Here is a 9,847-nt window from a genome sequence, read left to right as displayed (position 1 = left end):
CTGCCCACTGCCATGTTCCAGTCCAGGAAATGAAAATCTCGGTAAGTATGATATGATTTTCAGTTTTCCTGTTCCTTTCACATGGCAGTGGGCACACAAAGGGACTTAACAAGCTAAGCATTTAGGGAGGGACAAAACAAACATAGACCAAGTACTGCAATTATACATTTATTCAGCAGTAGCCGCCTCCAAAATTGAATGCCCAAAACAGGCTAGATCCTTAGAATATGTATTAAATTTGTAATGTTTGGAAAAAGTGCAAAAAGATGACCAAGTGGCCGCTCTGCAGATTTCTTCTGCCGATACCTGGGCTCTGGTCAGGAAGCTGCCATCCCTCTGATGGAGTGTGCTTTAGGTGCTGGTTCAGGTGCTGACTGTAATGAATATGCTGTTACGATGCACTGCTTCAACCATCTTGCAATCGTGCTTTTAGCAGCTCTGTTTCCTGAATTATTACTTCCAATGGTCACCAAAAGGTAATCTGTTTTTCTGAAAGTTGCCACTTTCTTAAGGTAAATCCGTAAGCATCTGACTACATCCAAGTAGTGAAGCTTTTCTTCTTGTTGATTTTGTGGTTCCGGATAGAATGCAGGTAAGATCAGTTCCTGTTGCTGATGAAATCTAGATGGTACTTTGGGTATGAATCTATCTTCCGTTCTGAGTACCACCTTGTCTGGAAAGCAGGATAGCTTAGACGGTTTAATTGATAATGCCTGCAATTCTCCTACCCTTCTGGCAGATATGATGGCTAACAAGAATACTGTTTTGAGGCACAGATTTTTTAAAGATGCTTCCTCTAATGGTTCAAAAGGGTGTTCCATTAACGCTTTTAAGACCAACGATAGGTCCCAAGGTGGAACTTCTGATCTGATGATAGGGCAAAGTTTTTTCAATCCCTGAAAAAATCTTTTCAATAGGATACCTGAAGCCCAGTGAAAGTCAGTGTGTGCTGAAATCGCCGTCACCTGTCCTTTAAGCGTAGAAATACTTAAATTGCGTTCTATGCCTGCTTGTAGAAATTCTATGATGGTGACTTCAGATATTCTGAGAGGGTCATGACCTCTTGCTTTGCACCAATCAATAAAGACCTCCCAAGTTCTGGCGTACTTTGTGTGTCGATTTTTTCTTTGAAGCTAATATGGTAGATACTGTGGAGTCTGATAATCCCAACCGATTAAGCTTTAGCCTTTCAGTTTCCAGGCTGCTAAGGCCCAACGGCCTGGGTTCAGATGTAACACCATTCCCTGGTGGAGAATAGTTGGAACTATTGGAAGGTGGAATGGCTCTTCCTGTTTGAGCTCCATCAGTGTCGGAAACCAAGCTCTTCTGGGCCACCAAGGTGTCACAATGACCACATTTGCCTTGTCTGTCCTGATTTTCTTGAGGACTTTCGGAATCATAGCTAGAGGTGGAAAGATGTAAGCCATTCGAAATTTCCATGGGAAGGAAAAGGCATCCCAAAATTTCGTTTGACTGTTCTTTCCCCAAGAACAAAATGTCGCGATCTTCTTGTTCTGAGATGTTTCCATCAGGTCTATGGAGAAGGGACCCCACTTGTTGTTGATCAGATTGAACATTTCTTGACTGAGTTCCCATTCTCCCACTGTCGGGAATTTCCTGCTGAGCTGATCTGCTAGGCAGTTCTGGACTCCCGGTATGTAACAGGCCGACAGACCTATTAGGTTCTCTTCCGCCCACGAAAAAATAGCTATGGTCGTGGTCAATAAGGTTTTTGATTTGGTGCCCCCTTGCTTGTTTATGTAATTGACCACGTTAAGATTGACTTTATCTGGACTTCTTTTCCTCTGACTATTTCGTGGAATCTTATCAGGCTTAGTAGGACTGCTTTCAATTCTCTCCAGTTGGAGCTCTTTCTGCTGTCTTCCTTGGACCAAATTCCTTGGAACGTTTGTCTCCTGCAATGTGCTCCCCAGCCTTGCACTGGCAGCAGGAATGCATCCTTGTTTACTCAGATTATGCATTACTTTACCCGTGACTTCATCTACCATAGTAGCCATGGATTGCTTGAAGGTGGATTGCATCCAGTCCATCATGTTATTCAGTTGTTCCATAGGAGGATTGCTAGCCTCCATTAGGCATTTTTTGCACAGCCTTTTATCCAGCATGGCTGGTTCACCACATGCTATACACTCCCGTCTGGAACTTTTACATCTTTCTGGCTGATTTTCCTGTTTTGGGCTCCTATAAATAAAAAGGAGTAAAGTTACTTACTTCTTGAAAAGTCTGTCCCAAAAGCTCCTTAGATAATGCTTACCCCCTTGAGCCTGAGTGTGAACGCCTGTGACTCATTACAGACAGCCTGCAAGAGATATGTACACCACAGGTTAATCATTTTACCAAACCTGAGCTCCCAGCGTGATTTAATCCATATCCACAGGTAACTACTTACACCTGGGACCAGCAATGCACTACTTCAAGCACTCTGCTTCTTTTTAACAGCAGTAAGACGCCAGACAAAAAACAGCATAAAATGGTTGAAATGTTTGTCTATACCACGCCTCCCGTCCCTTTAAATCTTACCAGGAAGTGCGCACATGCGCAGTAGTGCTTCCGGGTTAGGTGTGACGTCATAGGGCGCATCAGCGTCTTATTGCACATGCGCCGTCTGAAGATCGGCATTGCGACTTACAGCGCTGCAGGCAACGGATGGCCATAAGCCCGCCGGCTTCTCCTGCGGCTCACATGAGAACCTGTATCTCGGCCAGAGGAGCTTCAAACAGAGGAGAGCGGCTCTGCTGGTACATTGTGGGGGTATTGCATGACAGGAAGAAAAAGAATGGGCGCCAGAGCTGGGGGAAGTCCTTTTATTCATCACTTCCTGTGCCTTTCTCACGGCAGGAGGGATTAACCCTTTGTGTGCCCACTGCCATGTGAAAGGAACAGGAAAATCCCTTATCTGGAAAGCCCCAGGTCCCAAGCATTCTGAATAAGAAATTCCCTACCTGTAGTAGAAAGTACACACACAAGGCACAGAATAGATAATCAATGAAATATGATTTATTTTAACTTCTTTATTCCAGATGTACTCTTCTCTCCACCAACAACATACCTAACATAATAGCCAGAACACTACTTCCTGCTTTTCAGCTCTTTCGGTTTCTACTGCTTTACCAGGCAGTAACCAATCAATGACTTGAGGGAGGGGCACATTACATAAAACTTACAGTATAGGGTCGAATCGCACATTTGAATTCAGATTTTTTTTTTTTTTTTTTTTGGTGTCAAAATTCACACGTTCGAATTTTAATACTCTTATTCAACTGTAAATTAGAATGTGAGATTTATAACACCTCGGCCATGGAAATAGTCCTAATCCAAATAGTCGCCACCTAAAACCTGCCGAGTTCATTTACGGAGAAAAACTTGATTCGTACGAGTCGAATACCATTCAAATTTTTGATTCGGAACTATTCGATCGAATATTGGACATTCCAATTTTTTCTGAAATAACCTCCCAGTCGAATTGTGAGTATATTCGAGGTAAAAGAAAAGTTTACATGAATTCGAAATTCGACTTTTGATAAATGGTCCTCTCCTCCCAGATCCCTACAGGAAAGAGTCAGTGGTGGCAAAAACTCTCTAAAATATCATTTGTCTCATGGTCTGGTTTTTCATGTGACTCTAGCACTTAAACTGGGACATGCCAATCACTGTATCTTCCGTGTAGAAGTGATGCTACAGGGATTGTGGCCCCTGATCTAAGGCATTCCAATAGATTCAAATACGATTAAAATTAGGGATGCACCGAATCCAGGATTCAGTTCGGGATTCAGCCAGGATTTGGCCTTTTTCAGCAGGATTCAGATTCGACCGGATCCTTCTGCCTGGCAAAACTGAATCCTAATTTGCATATGCAAATTAGGGCTGGGGAGGGAAATTGCATATGCAAATTAGGATTCAGTTCGGTATTCGCCCGAATCTTTCGCAAAGGGTTTCGGCCGAATCCAAAATAGTGGATTTGGTGCATCCCTAATTAAAATACTAAATTGCAAGATAAAACAATAAAAGGCAGATCAAAAATACATGCACTGAACATACACCTACCCTTCCCCACAATGGAGCAGACAGGGGAGCTTTTGGTTTTGCTGCAGAAGAAGACCTGATGCTGCCTCCCAACACTGAATACCTAGAGCTTGAAGCCTGTGACCATATTTATTGCCTCTGGGCTGCAAAGTGAGATCTTTCTCTTTAGTTTTGGCCTCTAAAACTGGCTACTAGTTATTAGAAGCTTTGTACCCTGTTTTTCTGTACCAGGATTCAATACAAGAGTCTGTGGTTAGATTGTAAATGGACTTCACACAGAGCTGTGGCACTTGGTGTCTGCCGGCAGTTACTCACCCAATGTGACAGTTATTCACTCCTATAGTTCCATGCCAAAACCCTCTGTGTGTCTGCACTCAGGCCCATACAGCACCTGTTTCTCAGCCGGATTTTATACACAGACCAAGAAACACATCTGCCACTTCTTGAATTAGAACATAAATGTCCACAGGACTCAAACCCAGAAGTGCAGTCACTTCATTTGTGCGGCTTGTGAGTCCCAAACCCTTGCGGTCTGGGTCCAGTAAGTGCCGCTCTTTGAGAGATGGTGACTGTTTTAGTGAGGCAGATATCACCACCTGTATACGGCCAGTGAAACTCCTGCAAGCCAATCCCATTATTCCTTGTGACAGGCAGGGCTGTTCTAGAGAAATGGCCAGATTTCCATCCGCAGGAAATAGTACAGGAGCACATGAATGGCCACTCAAGCAGCATCTCACCAGAGTGTGATAATGATAAAGACTTCTCACGGTATATTTGTAAAGACTGCATAGGCACAGCCCCTGAACATTTCCTGGCTTGCTGGGTGCTTTATCTTGACTGAGAATTACAGTTCCTGGAGGGCCACCAGTTCCCCATCACTGTATTAGACAGTCCCAATATGGTTATAAATTAACTGCATGAAGTAATATGGGTGCACAAAGATGGCCGCTGAGCCAGCCGTCTGCAGCATCAGATGAACTCCAGATTTATCTGCCGGAACCTCTGCACATATCGCTGTGGAACAGTATCTGATGAAAATCATTTATTATGGAGAGTTTTAAGACTTTTCTTGCCCCTCCTGGTAGCTTGTTATAAGGGGGTAGTTTTGTCACAGCAGGACACTAAAAGATGCTCATGTAGTTCATTTATTACCATGACCTTGTTATTATGAAATGTTATGTTGCCCACCAGCTGCTGAACCCCCAGTTGAGCTCCCAGAACCCCCAAGTTAATTTCCCAGAACCCCCAGTTGAGCAAACAGAACCCCAGTTCAACACAAACAAGAACCGCAGCATTATGGGTTGCAAGTAACTAATTTATACTGTTTTCTTTGCATTCAGCTCCAGAACCCCAAGTTGAGCTCCCAGAACCCCCAGTTTAGCTCCTAGAACCCCCTTCCAGCTCCCAAAACCTCCACCAGTCCAGCTCCCAGATCCCCCAGTTCAGCTCCCAGAACCCCCATCCAGCTCCCAGAACCCTCATTCAGCTCCCAGAACCTGCAGTTTAGCTCCAAGAACCCCCCCGTTCAGCTCCCAGAACCTCCAGTTCAGCCCCCAGAACCCCCAGTTCAGCTCCTGGAACCCCCAGTTTAGCTCCCAGAACCCCCAAGTTCAGCTCCCAGAACCCCCAAGTTCAGCTCCCAGAACCTCCAGTTCAAAGCCTTTAGATAAACACAAAAAGAGCCACAGCATTATGGGTTGCAAGTAACTAATTTATACTGTATTCTTTGCAGTAACAACATATTTATTTTATAGACCGTGGAATTGTAAATAAGCGTTCGTATATGAAATATGAATTATTGTGGAACAGAATATCAGGACTTTGCTCACAGCTGTGCAATACATTCAGGAAAAGAAAACTTTGGCAAAGAGAACTTTCAAATCATCTATACACATAAAGACTTCCACAGAAAAGAGATTCTATACAGGATATACATAAGTTAAATAATTTTAAAGTTGGAATGTTTCTTTCGCCGGAAACCTTTCACAGTTGCGGTGCGTGAAATGCGTTGTTTCGTTAATTGTCGACGCCAGCTGGATTGTTATCTTTCCTGTATTTAGTTACAGCTTTCCAGATCCGACAGAGATCTCCTCCCCTGAAGTGCGGAGAACAGAATGGAAGGGGTTAAGAAACGCATCACACAAGGGGGTGTTGTCATTTTTTTTTTTGCTATAGTATCAAACAGAATATAAAATTGTCTAATAAATATTATTACAGTGCACATCTGTTTATTGGTTTGGGAGGGTTTTGGAAGGACATGGAGCACATTACATTCAATTTCTTCACTTATTTCATTCTATGCTCAAGGTCTATTGTTTTTTTCCCCGACTTTACTGGGCACAGACTAGTGATGTGCCGGCCGGGCCAATAGCTGCAGGAACCGCGGGTCCGGGAGTTCGGGCCGACCCCACACTTTTAGCGAATGGCAGGGAGGGCGGGTGCAAGTTGAGCTCTTCTCCTGCCACGTTGCACGGCTTTCGACTTCCAGGTTCTTCTTTTAAAGATGCACTCGCCTGCTCATCCCGCCCCTTTTGTGATGTCATCGGCGGGGCAGGTCGGGCGCGGGTCTATAAAAGGAACCCGGAAGTCGCACGCTGGTGGGCGCAGGCAGATGTCAGGCGGGGGAAAAACCCGACCCACACAGTAGTAGCGCAGACACCCTACAAAAGATGCACCTAAATATTATTGGTGACAGTAAAGATACAGATATAGGATCAGTTATCCAGTAAGCTCCGAATTCCGGGAAAGCCATCTCCCATAGACTCCATTTTAATCAAATACAGTAGAACCCCCATTTTACGTTTTTCAGGGGACCAGACAAAAATGGTGTTAAATTCAGGAAAATGTAAAATCAGGGAAATGTGTTACAGTGGTGTGAAAAACTATTTGCCCCCTTCCTGATTTCTTTGTCACACTTAAATGTTTCTGCCTCATCAAAAACCGTTAACTATTAGTCAAAGATAACATAATTGAAAACAAAATGCAGTTTTTAAATGAAGGTTTACGTTATTAAGGGAGAAAAAAAACTCCAAATCTACATGGGCCTGTGTGAAAAAGTGATTGCCCCCCTTGTTAAAAATAACTTAACTGTGGTTTATCACACCTGAGTTAAATTTCAAAGGTTATAAAGCCATTTCTAAAGCTTTGGGACTCCAGCGAACCACAGTGAGAGCCATTATCCACAAATGGCAAAAACATGGAACAGTGGTGAACCTTCCCAGGAGTGGCCGGCCGACCAAAATTACCCCAAGAGCGCAGAGACAACTCATCCGAGAGGCCACAAAAGACCCCAGGACAACATCTAAAGAACTGCAGGCCTCACTTGCCTCAATTAAGGTCAGTGTTCACAACTCCACCATAAGAAAGAGACTGGGCAAAAACGGCCTGCATGGCAGATTTTCAAGGCGCAAACCACTTTTAAGCAAAAAGAACATTAAGGCTCGTCTCAATTTTGCTAAAAAACTTCTCAATGATTGCCAAGACTTATGGGAAAATACCTTGTGGACCGACGAGACAAAAGTTGAACTTTTTGGAAGGTGCGCGTCCCGTTACATCTGGCGTAAAAGTAACACAGCATTTCAGAAAAAGAACATCATACCAACAGTAAAATATGGTGGTGGTAGTGTGATGGTCTGGGGTTGTTTTGCTGCTTCAGGACCTGGAAGACTTGCTGTGATAGATGGAACCATGAATTCTACTGTCTACCAAAAAATCCTGAAGGAGAATGTCCGGCCATCTGTTCGTCATCTAATACTTTTAGGATTGTGGATGTTGGTATTTGTCACCACAATGTCCTTGCAAAACAAAACACAAATTTGCAGAATGCCGATATACAGTAGGACGATATACTGTAAAAGGACTACTGCAGGAAGTAGAACACTTAAACCCCAGTCACTGGGTAATCAACATAATTCATACTTGTGAATCCCAAACAGTGCACAGGAAGGCAGTAAAGCTTTAATTAACAGTTCAGTGTGAAAATAAAAACTGGATAAATAAAAAATGTTGCCAATACAGTAGGAATATTGGCAGGATAAGCAGAGAAAAATGCTGCATGGCTTAATAGAATAAAAGAGATGACAGAGCAGGAAGTGTTTTATCTTTCATGTCCTATGGTTTTTGTTCCAGGTTTTGTTCCAGTTCCTATAAGTCTTATTTTTAACTGTTAATATTAGAAGAGAGTAAAGATCAGCTCCAAACAGTCCTTCTACAACTGATTCTACAGTCTATGTACAATGTCCCAATGTTTATTTGCTTAATCTCTCTAAATATTTGCAGCTTTCCCTGTATTTAAATCCTGTGCAAGAAGCCAAATATGTTGAAGACAAACAGACACAGATAGAAGAGGGAGTTTTGTGGCTCAGACAGGCTGTAGCGCCATATAGAAGCTGGTGGCAGGTAATGTCGTACACACTGGGTGCTACACCATAATTGGACTTATTGATGAACTGAACCTTACAATTTGCAGCTTCTACTTTTCTAACCAATAGAACTTTTCTGTGTAACCTCCATGTCCTTTAATAATTGGACTTTTGATCACTGTCATTTACTGGACCTTATACAGTAATTTGCGTGTCAGTGTTCATTTCAGATCAATTCCATTATTCAAGTGCTAACATACACAATTTGCCTGGGTCATTCAATTCTCTGCAGGTGGTAAGTATATGTGTATATATATATATATATATATATATATATATATATATATAGATATAGATATATATATATATATAGATATAGATATATATAGATATAGATATATATATATATATATATATATATATAGATATATATAGATATATATATATATAGATATATATAGATATATATATATACAGAGTTCAAGAGGACCCGCACACCTTGGTTAGTGAACCAAAAATTTCTTTTGCGGGTCCTCTTGAACTTTACATACGTCTGATTCAGTGTGTGTGTGTGTGTGTGTGTGTGTATGTGTCTATATATATATCCGGGCGCGTCCGGGGTGAACTCTTTTTCCTGCTCTCCCTGCAGACTTCCGGCTTCCTTTTTTATAGCCTCACGCCCTATGGTTGACCACTACTACCCAAAACTTCTTTAATGCTCCTAATGCCACAGATCTACAAGGGCTGTATATTGATTGTGTGAAATCACATGCATGGGCACTAGCAAAGCTGCCAGCCTAAACCTGGTGAGTTTACTGAATTAGATGGTAATGCTATTAATAATGCCTCACACTGGAAACGGTGCAGTTCCCACTACTATACTGCAAATCGCATGTGATAATACAAAAACTGTCCATATTAGCCACATACAGCAGAGCTACTAAGTGGGCACCTGTAATGACTTTTGGGAAAACTCCCTTAAGTCATAAATAAACCTTATATTTGGTACAAGTATAGGATCCGTTATCCGGAAACCAGTTATGCAGAAAGTTCAGAATTACGGAAAGGCATAGACTCCATTATAATCAAACAATCCATATTTAAAAAAATGATTTCCTTTTTCTCTGTAATAATAAAACAGTACCTTGTACTGGATCCCAACTAAGATATAATTAATCCTTATTGGAAGCAAAACCAGCCTATTGGGTTTATTTAATGTTTACATGATTTTATAGTAGTCGCAAGGTATGAGGATTCAAATTATTATCCCGAGCTTTCTGGATAATAGGTCCCATACCTGTACTCTGCTCCCTGGATTTATTTTTAATTTAGAAAGGTATTTCTTATTGATCCCCTAGTTTGCATTTAGCACCATTTTTGTGGGTGCACTTATACTTTGGGATTGGCTGTTTTCAGAAAATACATGTTGTTAATTAACAAAA

The sequence above is a fragment of the Xenopus laevis genome, chromosome 2S (assembly GCF_017654675.1).
Source record: "Xenopus laevis strain J_2021 chromosome 2S, Xenopus_laevis_v10.1, whole genome shotgun sequence".
Classification (NCBI taxonomy): domain Eukaryota; kingdom Metazoa; phylum Chordata; class Amphibia; order Anura; family Pipidae; genus Xenopus; species Xenopus laevis.
The sequence above is the reverse complement of the archived record's forward strand: the minus strand, read 5'-3'. Positions refer to the sequence as shown.